We start from the raw sequence: 12,869 nt of genomic DNA, 5'->3' as shown, positions 1-12,869 counted from the left end.
GTGTTTGCTAAATAATGTCTTACTCACGGCTCCTGCAATCTGGTTGAATCAACTTTATTTGGCCCCCATACATGTAACAGGTCAACACAACCATAAACACAAAACAGGAGCAGTGACACAAGTCGACCTCTGCAAACGTCTGTCAGAGAGCTGCCTGACACTTAACACATCCAACAGAGACAGAACCATTTTAGCCAATGGGTAGCCACAGTTAGAACTGGACATGGACCAACAGACTGGTTCCAAACAGGAAAAGGAGTACGCCAAGGCTGTATATTGTCACCCTGCTTATTTAATTCACATGCAGAGTACATCATGAGAAACGCTGGGCTGGAAGAAGCACAGGCTGGAATCAAGACTGCCGGGAGAAATATCAATCACCTCAGATATGCAGATGACACCACCCTTATGGCAGAAAGTGAAGAGGAATGAAAAAGCCTCTTGATGAAAGTGAGAGAAGAGAGTGAAAAAGTCGGCTTAGAGCTCACCATTCAGAAAACAAAGATCATGGCATCTGCTCCCATCACTTCATGGCAAATAGATGGGGAAAACACTGGAAACAGCGGCAGACTTTATTCCTTGGGGCTCCAAAATCACTGCAGATGGTGACTGCAGCCATGAAATTAAAAGATGCTTACTCCTTGGAAGGAAAGTTATGACCAACCTACATAGCATATTAAAAAGCAGAGACATTACTTGGCCAACAACCGTCCGTCTGGTCAAGGCTATGGTTTTCCCAGTGGTCATGTATGGATGTGAGAGTTGGACTATAAAGAAAGCTGAGCGCCGAAGAATTGATGCTTTTGAACTGTGGTGTTGGAGAAGACTCTTGAGAGTCCCTTGGACTGAAGGAGATCCAACCAGTCCATCCTAAAGGAGATCAGTCCTGGGTGTTCATTGGAAGGACAGATGCTGAAGCTGAAACTCCAATACTTTGGCCACCTCATGCGAAGAGCTGACTCATTGAAAAAGACCCTGATGCTGGGAGGGATTGGGGGCAGGAGGAGAAGGGGATGACAGAGGATGAGATGGCTGGATGGCATCACTGACTCGATGGACATGAGTCTAGGTAAACTCCGGGAGTTGGTGATGGACAGGGAGGCCTGGCGTGCTGTGATTCACGGGCTCGCAAAGAGTCGGACACGACTGAGCGATTGAACTGAACTGAACTGAATAGAAGAACTATTTCCCTCTGCTGTCATTGGTGCTCTTCAGCCTGCATGGATTCAACTGCCAGTGGGACCACATGGTAAGCTCCTTAATCATCATTCCAAGTCTGAGTCTATTGGCACATTGAAGGCAAGGGCTCCACAAGTGAGGAGTCACTTCTGTATGCCCGTACCACCGCCTCCCACATCTCCTCTGATCTTTAGATAGAAGTCCTGTGTGCCTGTACCACTGTGTCCCACCTTCCTCTGATCTTTAGCAGTCCTGTGTTCATGCCCAGGGCACACAGTACACAGGGCCGACTGTGTCATTGCCGACCATGTCATCACCATGTGCATCCTTGCATGTAGACGTGGAGTAACTCTCCACCACACACAAGCGATTTGAGGCCAGAGGACAGGCAAAGAGGGTTATTCCTCACAAGCCAAGAAGTATCCACTCTTGGCGGCCTCTTCATTGTCTGTGATCTGGCTCTCATAGGGGCCAAAGTGCAGGCCCAGAGGAAGATCGGGAGCCTCGTTCCATATTCCAAGCCCAGCCTCAGGGATGCCCGAGAGTCTGAAACTTAACCCAGAGGGCAGAGTGAGGGCTGAGTGGTTCGCATGCCCCTTCTCCAGTGCAGAGTCCTTTACAAAGGTTGGAGCAACATGGGCAGCACAGCTGTCGATGAAGAATTTCTGACACTCCTCACAATCTGGAGGCTAGAGCAACGGGGACGAAGGGAGGTATAGTGATGTTGCTGGTCGTAAAGACCTTCAGAAAGATTGGGGGACCAGACGGTGAGGTGAGGTTACTGGACCGAGGCCTCATAACCCCTTCTCCGTGAGTGGGCCAGCAGGGTCACTCACAGAGGCAGTCATCTTCCTGGGGCTCGCTGACCTCTTGGCACACGTGGCTTTTTCTTTCTCGTAGACTATCCCTCTTCACTCCAGTCTCCTTTCTTCTGAGTTCTAAGATGGAGAACAGAAGCTAAGCAAGGCTGGTAGGGTCTGGAGAGTCAGTCCCTGTTTTACCAGAAAGTGTGAGATCTCCTACTTGTCCATCTATACACCTTGTGAAAACTTTTTCACATTTATTTTTCAAACTTTTACTTTTGTATTTTTATGTTTTAATGTTCCCTTATTTATTTTGGCTATGGTGAATGGTTTGTGGGATCTCAGTTCCCTGACCAGGAATGGAACCCACACCTACTGCAGTGGAAGCACGGAGTCTCAGCCACTTAACCACCAGGAAGTCCCTTCTCTATACTTTGTTTCTTCTCCCTTTAACTACTGGTTCAGGAGACTGAGGCTCCACACTGATCACAGATGCCCAGTTCAGTGTTAGCTTCCTGCACTTCCTGTCAGTAGGTTTAACTGCCCAACCTTCCTACTGAGGAAATAGTTCACTGACACATCTACTCAGAAAATAGATGTTGAGGGCACATGACACATAGGCATTGAGCAGACGTCTGGGCATAAACACTGACAAAGCATGGTCCCTATTATCACAGCTGGATTTATTGTACTACTTGTATGTGTCAGCACTTTTGCATTTAATGTAATGCTTTCAAACACTGTATGACTTATGTATCCTTATCTTGACTTTACAGATGAGCAAGCAGGACCTCAGAAAATGTGTAAGATTTTCCCAAGGCCCCACTGCTAACTTCATGTCTCAGATCAGTCCACCTTAAACCCACACCTACCCAACGTCCACGCCACACATCTAGGCCATAGTTATTCACTTTTCTACAGGGATTAGAGGAACTCTCCACATTTTCTCTTACCGACTTTTCGTCTGGGGTGTTGTCCAGGGGTCCTTGCTTCTCTGGGAGGGGGCACTGGTTTCTGAGCCTGCTCAGAGCCACTTGTCTTCAGCAATTTTGCTGCTTTCGGCAATTCCTTCAAACTAGATAGCTTACTTAACGGGCCCCTGGACATTCCCTTCCATCTGAGTAAAAGACAACACGCATTTCTTTAGTTCTTTAGGACTTTAAGAAGTGTTTTCACATGCATGACTTTAGTTAAAGCTTTGACAATTCTTGGAGATACCTGGTGGAGGGGCGGTCTGAACACTGGTATATAAAAAAGGGACCTAAGTGGGTAGTGAATCAAAACTAGCATTCATATCCTAAGGTTCTTTCCCTTCAGCTTTCTGCATAAAATTGAGAGCAAGGCAGAGAGTGTAGCTGGAGGTCAGGGAAAGAAGAGGGCAAGGGCTCACAGAGAAAACCGAGGGGTTTTCTATTAATCAGTGGACCTTTGATGGACGAGGAAGCATGGAAAATTACAGAGGGGACAAAAACACACCTGAAAAATACGGTGACAAAGTAGTGAGATCGAGAAAAGACGATCGGCAGAAACACATTCAGACGATAAAGAAAATGAGCTGAAAGTTGCAGGTTGCTATGTCCTAGAGATAATGTTTGGAACTAAAGTAGCTGGCCTCATCAATTCTGCCTGAACAAGGTTGTACGACCAGCTGGTTCTCAGTTTCTTCATCCATAAATTGGTATACATGCTAATTCTTAATGTGATGGTGGGCAGGAAAGTTAATAAGAGTCAACAAATCATTGTGTGAGCTATTTAGTACAGTATGAATGTGAGTGTACACCCCTGCCATCAATATATCCCTCAACTGCCTCGATATTTGAAGTCTACCTCACAAATATTATCTTCAGCATTCCTTGACCTTCTCATTCTTAGATGAATGTTTAAATGTGGAGTCACTCGTTCACAAAACATTCAGGGGGCCCTCAGGGGCTTTGAGCTGGGCCTGGACTTCTGAGAATTAACGGGTATGGCCTAGGCTCTCAAAGCTCACAACACAGGGGCAGGCTAAACAAATGATTCCAAAAAGGAGAGTTGCCTATTCAGAGCTCAGAGGAAGGAGTTCTTACTTTCTCCTACAAGAATGAGCATTTGAAATCATGTCCAGATGATGAGTTTCTACTCAAAAGCGGGTAACCTATGTGAAGTCCTTCAGTTATTTTCTCATTTGTTGTTTTTCAGTCATAAACTGAGTCTTGTCAGGGCTGTGAGTTGCTTCCTATTATTGGAGTGGGAGGCTCTGAGGTAGGGATCCTGTTGCCCTCTTCATCTTGGACCATCCACTCTACAAACTGCCCAACATGTCCTTAAGCTTCCCTTATTCAGATGTCTTAGCATATCCCTCACTAGCACAGCAAAAAAGAACTGAAGTTGAAAACATCGCTCAGATGAATGATCTAAAGATGTGTGAATTAGATGTATGAATAAACTTTATAGAGACCCATGGAAGTTTTAACGAGTTTATAAGGGGTTTAGAGAAGGTGCTTTGGATTAGATTGCACTACCAGTGATACACAATCAAACATTTTTTTACCTCAGTTTCTTGATCTATAATGGTGATAGCTATATACCTACTTATAGGTACTGTAGGATTGTTATAAGGTTTAAGTAAGTTTATTCACATAAAATGCTTAAAGTCTGAAATATTGTGAAAATAATGTAACAGTAGGACAGCCTACTATCGGTAGTGTTCTTACTAACTATAAAGATGATGATATCAGACATTGTGCTAAAGATTCAGAACAGGAAGGCAGCAGTCTCCAGGATCTCTGTGTTTTCTCCTATTCTCACCTGTGACTGGATCCATGAGGAGGAATTTTTGTCAACAGGATTTGGGAAATATTCACCTTCTGGTGTTTACTGTGCTCCAGTCTGAAGGCCATCCAAGAAGGTTTACCCTTTCTGCCAACCCCTGCCAGCTGGGAGGGGCTGCACAGGGAGCCGGCCCTCCAGGGTGAGATCTTGAGGACACCATTCTCACTCTCTGCGAACTGGAGAAATTATCTCTAACATGGTAACTCCATGTCTCCCACTGACTGTTAGTAGATGCTCCTGTGATGAGTAAACACCAATGTCTGCCGATGCTGTGCTGAACTGAGAGTGGCTGTAATTTGTTTCTTAGAGCTCCATCGCTTTCTTGTCGGAGTCCATGAAATTGTTCTTTAAGGGGAGAAAAGGACCATGATACTCAAATAGCTGTGTACCCCACCCTTACCTCAGTGGACAGCCAGAGTGTCCTGTAGTGTGTGGAGCTCAAGAGAAAAGTGGTGAGGGATCAAGAGGGACCCGTGGTTGCCACAACCTAGTTTGATGTTTTACATTTTTCTGGTCACTCAGCATGCATGAACATAGTTCCCTAACCAGGGATCAAACCCACGCCCCCTGCAGTGGAAGCACAGAGTCCTAACCACTGGACCATGAGGGAAGTCCCTACAATATACTTAGCCAGTATGCCTCAAAATTGTAAATGTCATCCAAAAAAAAAAAAAAAAAAAGGAAAGTCTGAGAAACTGTCACTGAAAGGTAAAGTTTAAGGAAATGTGACAGCTACACGGACTGTGGTATGCTGGATGTGAAATGATCCTCTCACAAAAAAAGAACGTGAGGTAAACACTAAATATAAAAATACAATATAAGCTAATTACTATAATAATATTATAACTATTAAATAAACTTTAATATTAAGTAAATTGAATAATTAACTAAATTAATTATAAACCTTAAATGTGAATACATTAGACACAAAATTATTATGAATATACTACAAAAATAAAATACAAATTCTATCTAAGAGAAAACATGGCCTACAAAGTAAAAAATATTTACAATTTAGCCATTTACCGTGACGGAGAAGGTGATGGCACCCCACTCCAGTACTCTTGCCTTGAAAATCCCATGGGTAGAGGAGCCTGGTGGGCTGCAGTCCATGGGGTCGCAAAGAGTCGGACACAACTGAGCAACTTCACTTTCACTTTTCACTTTCATGCATTGGAGAGGGAAATGGCAGCCCACTCCAGTGTTCTTGACTGGAGAATTCCAGGGACAGCAGAGGCTGGTGGGCTGCCGTCTATGGGGTCGCACAGAGTCAGACACGACTGAAGTGACTTAGCAGCAGCAGCAGCGCTTACCGGGAAAGTTTGCTGATCCCTGGTGTAAAGCAAAATAGCATGAATATACTGCGGGATTTATAACATGAGCAGAAGCAAAAGCCCCAGGCCTAGATCTGTAACCCTGTGGTGGAAGACTCAATAACAGCATGGCAGACACCTAAACCTTTGAGGGAGGGTGGTATTTCTCTCTTTAAAGGAAAGCTTTTGTGAGAAGTGACTGTTGTGCTGTTTTTGTATTATCTCACCACTTGGTCATCTAGGCGAATCCATTCAAAGGAAGTACACAACAGAGTGAGGAAACTAAATACCCCCCACTCTGAGTTAGAGGACCAGAAGGAGAGTCTCCTGGTAGCCAAAGAATGAGGGCAGAGAGTGGAGAAGAGCAAATATGAGCAAGGGATTCCAGCAAGTTGTAGAAACTCCTGAGTTAGACCTGAGCTGTGCATGCAGGAATCTCACCATAGACCGAATACCAAAAGCATGGAGAACCAAACCATGGCCCAAGGGGCAGGCTGGGCCCTGGGGGATTCACAAATGCTATGGATCTAAATATCACTGCATCAACCACAGCAAAATTCACATTTATTTCAAGCACATGTGAAACATTCACCAAGATAGCATCCTATATCATCACAACAAACGTAAAAAATTTAGATGATGCAGAATATGTTCTCTGACAAGAAAAGAATCAAACTAGAAATCAAACAATATGGAAGAAGGAAAATCTCAAAACAACTGGAAATTAAACAACCATCCATAGTTCAAAGAGAGATTCTCAGGGAAGTAGAAACTGCACTGGAATGAATTAAAAGGAAAGTGCAACGTATTACAATTTATGGGATGCAGCTAAATCAGTGTTCAGAGGGAAAATTATAGCATTTAACGTTTAGATTCAGAAAGAAGAAAGACCTCAAGCAATAATCTATGGTTCCACCTTAACTCAGAAAAAGAAGAGAGACCTTAAGCCAAAGCAATCTGAAAACAAACAAATGAAAAACACAAGAGGAAAAAGAAATTGAAATCAAAATTAAAGAAAGCAAATCATGGGGGAAAAAAAACTGGTTAATTGAAAAAGATTAAAAAAATTGATTAAACTCTAGCCAGCTAAACAAAAATAAAAGAGAAGACAAAGGACTAATATCAGAAATGAAATACTATCACTACAATTCTACAAGTCCTACACTAAAGATGTTGGAAGGATAAAAAGGAAACACTAAGAACAAATCTATGTATAGTACATGAATTCAAGAACTTCAATGGAATTGCACAATTCCTCAAAATCCAGAAACTACCCAACTCATCCCTGATGAAATGCATAAGCTATAGAATACTACAACTATTAGAGAATGGATATCACATTTTAAATTTTTCTAAAAAGAAAACCTTTAGAACCCGAGAAACATCAAAAACTCAAGCAGAAATTGTCAGAACCAACTTTATCAGAACTCTGATAGTTCAAACAGTCAAAAGTTTGCAGCAACTCAGCTATCAAGATCGTGAGCTCCTCTGGGTAAGGGTTACCGGTCATGCTCTGTGGTCCTGGTGTACACCACGGGCCTTAGTACTCAGTGGGAGATCAGAAAGTGTTTGCTAAATAATGTCTTACTCACGGCTCCTGCAATCTGGTTGAATCAACTTTATTTGGCCCCCATACATGTAACAGGTCAACACAACCATAAACACAAAACAGGAGCAGTGACACAAGTCGACCTCTGCAAACGTCTGTCAGAGAGCTGCCTGACACTTAACACATCCAACAGAGACAGAACCATTTTAGCCAATGGGTAGCCACAGTTAGAACTGGACATGGACCAACAGACTGGTTCCAAACAGGAAAAGGAGTACGCCAAGGCTGTATATTGTCACCCTGCTTATTTAATTCACATGCAGAGTACATCATGAGAAACGCTGGGCTGGAAGAAGCACAGGCTGGAATCAAGACTGCCGGGAGAAATATCAATCACCTCAGATATGCAGATGACACCACCCTTATGGCAGAAAGTGAAGAGGAATGAAAAAGCCTCTTGATGAAAGTGAGAGAAGAGAGTGAAAAAGTCGGCTTAGAGCTCACCATTCAGAAAACAAAGATCATGGCATCTGCTCCCATCACTTCATGGCAAATAGATGGGGAAAACACTGGAAACAGCGGCAGACTTTATTCCTTGGGGCTCCAAAATCACTGCAGATGGTGACTGCAGCCATGAAATTAAAAGATGCTTACTCCTTGGAAGGAAAGTTATGACCAACCTACATAGCATATTAAAAAGCAGAGACATTACTTGGCCAACAACCGTCCGTCTGGTCAAGGCTATGGTTTTCCCAGTGGTCATGTATGGATGTGAGAGTTGGACTATAAAGAAAGCTGAGCGCCGAAGAATTGATGCTTTTGAACTGTGGTGTTGGAGAAGACTCTTGAGAGTCCCTTGGACTGAAGGAGATCCAACCAGTCCATCCTAAAGGAGATCAGTCCTGGGTGTTCATTGGAAGGACAGATGCTGAAGCTGAAACTCCAATACTTTGGCCACCTCATGCGAAGAGCTGACTCATTGAAAAAGACCCTGATGCTGGGAGGGATTGGGGGCAGGAGGAGAAGGGGATGACAGAGGATGAGATGGCTGGATGGCATCACTGACTCGATGGACATGAGTCTAGGTAAACTCCGGGAGTTGGTGATGGACAGGGAGGCCTGGCGTGCTGTGATTCACGGGCTCGCAAAGAGTCGGACACGACTGAGCGATTGAACTGAACTGAACTGAATAGAAGAACTATTTCCCTCTGCTGTCATTGGTGCTCTTCAGCCTGCATGGATTCAACTGCCAGTGGGACCACATGGTAAGCTCCTTAATCATCATTCCAAGTCTGAGTCTATTGGCACATTGAAGGCAAGGGCTCCACAAGTGAGGAGTCACTTCTGTATGCCCGTACCACCGCCTCCCACATCTCCTCTGATCTTTAGATAGAAGTCCTGTGTGCCTGTACCACTGTGTCCCACCTTCCTCTGATCTTTAGCAGTCCTGTGTTCATGCCCAGGGCACACAGTACACAGGGCCGACTGTGTCATTGCCGACCATGTCATCACCATGTGCATCCTTGCATGTAGACGTGGAGTAACTCTCCACCACACACAAGCGATTTGAGGCCAGAGGACAGGCAAAGAGGGTTATTCCTCACAAGCCAAGAAGTATCCATTCTTGGCGGCCTCTTCATTGTCTGTGATCTGGCTCTCATAGGGGCCAAAGTGCAGGCCCAGAGGAAGATCGGGAGCCTCGTTCCATATTCCAAGCCCAGCCTCAGGGATGCCCGAGAGTCTGAAACTTAACCCAGAGGGCAGAGTGAGGGCTGAGTGGTTCGCATGCCCCTTCTCCAGTGCAGAGTCCTTTACAAAGGTTGGAGCAACATGGGCAGCACAGCTGTCGATGAAGAATTTCTGACACTCCTCACAATCTGGAGGCTAGAGCAACGGGGACGAAGGGAGGTATAGTGATGTTGCTGGTCGTAAAGACCTTCAGAAAGATTGGGGGACCAGATGGTGAGGTGAGGTTACTGGACCGAGGCCTCATAACCCCTTCTCCGTGAGTGGGCCAGCAGGGTCACTCACAGAGGCAGTCATCTTCCTGGGGCTCGCTGACCTCTTGGCACACGTGGCTTTTTCTTTCTCGTAGACTATCCCTCTTCACTCCAGTCTCCTTTCTTCTGAGTTCTAAGATGGAGAACAGAAGCTAAGCAAGGCTGGTAGGGTCTGGAGAGTCAGTCCCTGTTTTACCAGAAAGTGTGAGATCTCCTACTTGTCCATCTATACACCTTGTGAAAACTTTTTCACATTTATTTTTCAAACTTTTACTTTTGTATTTTTATGTTTTAATGTTCCCTTATTTATTTTGGCTATGGTGAATGGTTTGTGGGATCTCAGTTCCCTGACCAGGAATGGAACCCACACCTACTGCAGTGGAAGCACGGAGTCTCAGCCACTTAACCACCAGGAAGTCCCTTCTCTATACTTTGTTTCTTCTCCCTTTAACTACTGGTTCAGGAGACTGAGGCTCCACACTGATCACAGATGCCCAGTTCAGTGTTAGCTTCCTGCACTTCCTGTCAGTAGGTTTAACTGCCCAACCTTCCTACTGAGGAAATAGTTCACTGACACATCTACTCAGAAAATAGATGTTGAGGGCACATGACACATAGGCATTGAGCAGACGTCTGGGCATAAACACTAACAAAGCATGGTCCCTATTATCACAGCTGGATTTATTGTACTACTTGTATGTGTCAGCACTTTTGCATTTAATGTAATGCTTTCAAACACTGTATGACTTATGTATCCTTATCTTGACTTTACAGATGAGCAAGCAGGACCTCAGAAAATGTGTAAGATTTTCCCAAGGCCCCACTGCTAACTTCATGTCTCAGATCAGTCCACCTTAAACCCACACCTACCCAACGTCCACGCCACACATCTAGGCCATAGTTATTCACTTTTCTACAGGGATTAGAGGAACTCTCCACATTTTCTCTTACCGACTTTTCGTCTGGGGTGTTGTCCAGGGGTCCTTGCTTCTCTGGGAGGGGGCACTGGTTTCTGAGCCTGCTCAGAGCCACTTGTCTTCAGCAATTTTGCTGCTTTCGGCAATTCCTTCAAACTAGATAGCTTACTTAACGGGCCCCTGGACATTCCCTTCCATCTGAGTAAAAGACAACACGCATTTCTTTAGTTCTTTAGGACTTTAAGAAGTGTTTTCACATGCATGACTTTAGTTAAAGCTTTGACAATTCTTGGAGATACCTGGTGGAGGGGCGGTCTGAACACTGGTATATAAAAAAGGGACCTAAGTGGGTAGTGAATCAAAACTAGCATTCATATCCTAAGGTTCTTTCCCTTCAGCTTTCTGCATAAAATTGAGAGCAAGGCAGAGAGTGTAGCTGGAGGTCAGGGAAAGAAGAGGGCAAGGGCTCACAGAGAAAACCGAGGGGTTTTCTATTAATCAGTGGACCTTTGATGGACGAGGAAGCATGGAAAATTACAGAGGGGACAAAAACACACCTGAAAAATACGGTGACAAAGTAGTGAGATCGAGAAAAGACGATCGGCAGAAACACATTCAGACGATAAAGAAAATGAGCTGAAAGTTGCAGGTTGCTATGTCCTAGAGATAATGTTTGGAACTAAAGTAGCTGGCCTCATCAATTCTGCCTGAACAAGGTTGTACGACCAGCTGGTTCTCAGTTTCTTCATCCATAAATTGGTATACATGCTAATTCTTAATGTGATGGTGGGCAGGAAAGTTAATAAGAGTCAACAAATCATTGTGTGAGCTATTTAGTACAGTATGAATGTGAGTGTACACCCCTGCCATCAATATATCCCCTCAACTGCCTCGATATTTGAAGTCTACCTCACAAATGTTATCTTCAGCATTCCTTGACCTTCTCATTCTTAGATGAATGTTTAAATGTGGAGTCACTCGTTCACAAAACATTCAGGGGGCCCTCAGGGGCTTTGAGCTGGGCCTGGACTTCTGAGAATTAACGGGTATGGCCTAGGCTCTCAAAGCTCACAACACAGGGGCAGGCTAAACAAATGATTCCAAACAGGAGAGTTGCCTATTCAGAGCTCAGAGGAAGGAGTTCTTACTTTCTCCTACAAGAATGAGCATTTGAAATCATGTCCAGATGATGAGTTTCTACTCAAAAGCGGGTAACCTATGTGAAGTCCTTCAGTTGTTTTCTCATTTGTTGTTTTTCAGTCATAAACTGAGTCTTGTCAGGGCTGTGAGTTGCTTCCTATTATTGGAGTGGGAGGCTCTGAGGTAGGGATCCTGTTGCCCTCTTCATCTTGGACCATCCACTCTACAAACTGCCCAACATGTCCTTAAGCTTCCCTTACTCATATGTCTTAGCATATCCCTCACTAGCACAGCAAAGAAGAACTGAAGTTGAAAAACTGAAAACATCACTGAGATGAATAATATAAAGATGTGTGAATAAGATGTATGAATAAACTTTAGAGACCTAGGGAAGTTTTAATCAGTTTATAAGGGGTTTAGAGAAGGTGCTTTGGATTAGATTGCACTACCGGTGATACATAATCAAACATTAGAAATTATGAGAAGACCCTGATGCTGGGAGGGATTCGGGGCAGGAGGAGAAGGGGATGACAGAGGATGAGATGGCTGGATGGCATCACGGACTCGATGGACATGAGTTTGAGTAAACTCTGGGAGATGGTGATGGACAGGGAGGCCTGGCATGCTGCAATTCATGGTGTCACAAAGAGTTGGACACGACTGAGCAACTGAACTGAACTGAGCTTTAAAAAATCCTATTTTTCATAAAACTGTTATCACTACTGTGAAAGAACAAAATGTTGGCAAGAAAGAGCTCCTCACAGAATGACAAGCTAAGCCCGTGTCCTCCAAGTGCTGGGAGAAGCGAAGTGGCATTTAGGAGGAAATGACCAACCAGGCACAATAGGAAGGCAATTTAGGTTTGGAGGAGTACAATATTCTGATGACTTCCAGAAGTATATAACCCAGTCCTTCCCTAAAATATTCTCTGACATATTTAAGGCACAGAGACCTCTGACTCTTCTAACAGGATAAACATTCTGGCCCTTCACTGGTAGTGTATGTGTTAAGTGTCATTACACAAGAAACAAGTGCCAGCACAGTCCAAATTCCAGGCATGACTTTCCTATCACTGTTACAGAAGAGTGAGTGTATGAAACAAGTATTAGTAATTCTGTTTCACTTTTGCTTAAGTCAAAAGAACCTGAGACTGTGTT

General features: G+C 44.2%; 1 long non-coding RNA gene across 1 annotated transcript; it reads right to left on the bottom strand.

Moving 5' to 3' along the window:
- Positions 1–1,951: 1,951 nt before the first annotated feature.
- Positions 1,952–5,875, bottom strand: LOC122689117. Its single transcript, XR_006339726.1, has 4 exons — positions 5,820–5,875; positions 4,770–5,138; positions 2,936–3,099; positions 1,952–2,117 (listed from the first exon to the last, which is right to left on the bottom strand). It is a non-coding gene; the product is annotated as an uncharacterized LOC122689117 (long non-coding RNA).
- Positions 5,876–12,869: the final 6,994 nt, after the last annotated feature.

The sequence above is a fragment of the Cervus elaphus genome, chromosome X (genome assembly GCF_910594005.1).
Source record: "Cervus elaphus chromosome X, mCerEla1.1, whole genome shotgun sequence".
Taxonomy (NCBI): domain Eukaryota; kingdom Metazoa; phylum Chordata; class Mammalia; order Artiodactyla; family Cervidae; genus Cervus; species Cervus elaphus.
This window is presented reverse-complemented; position numbering and strand designations above follow the sequence as displayed.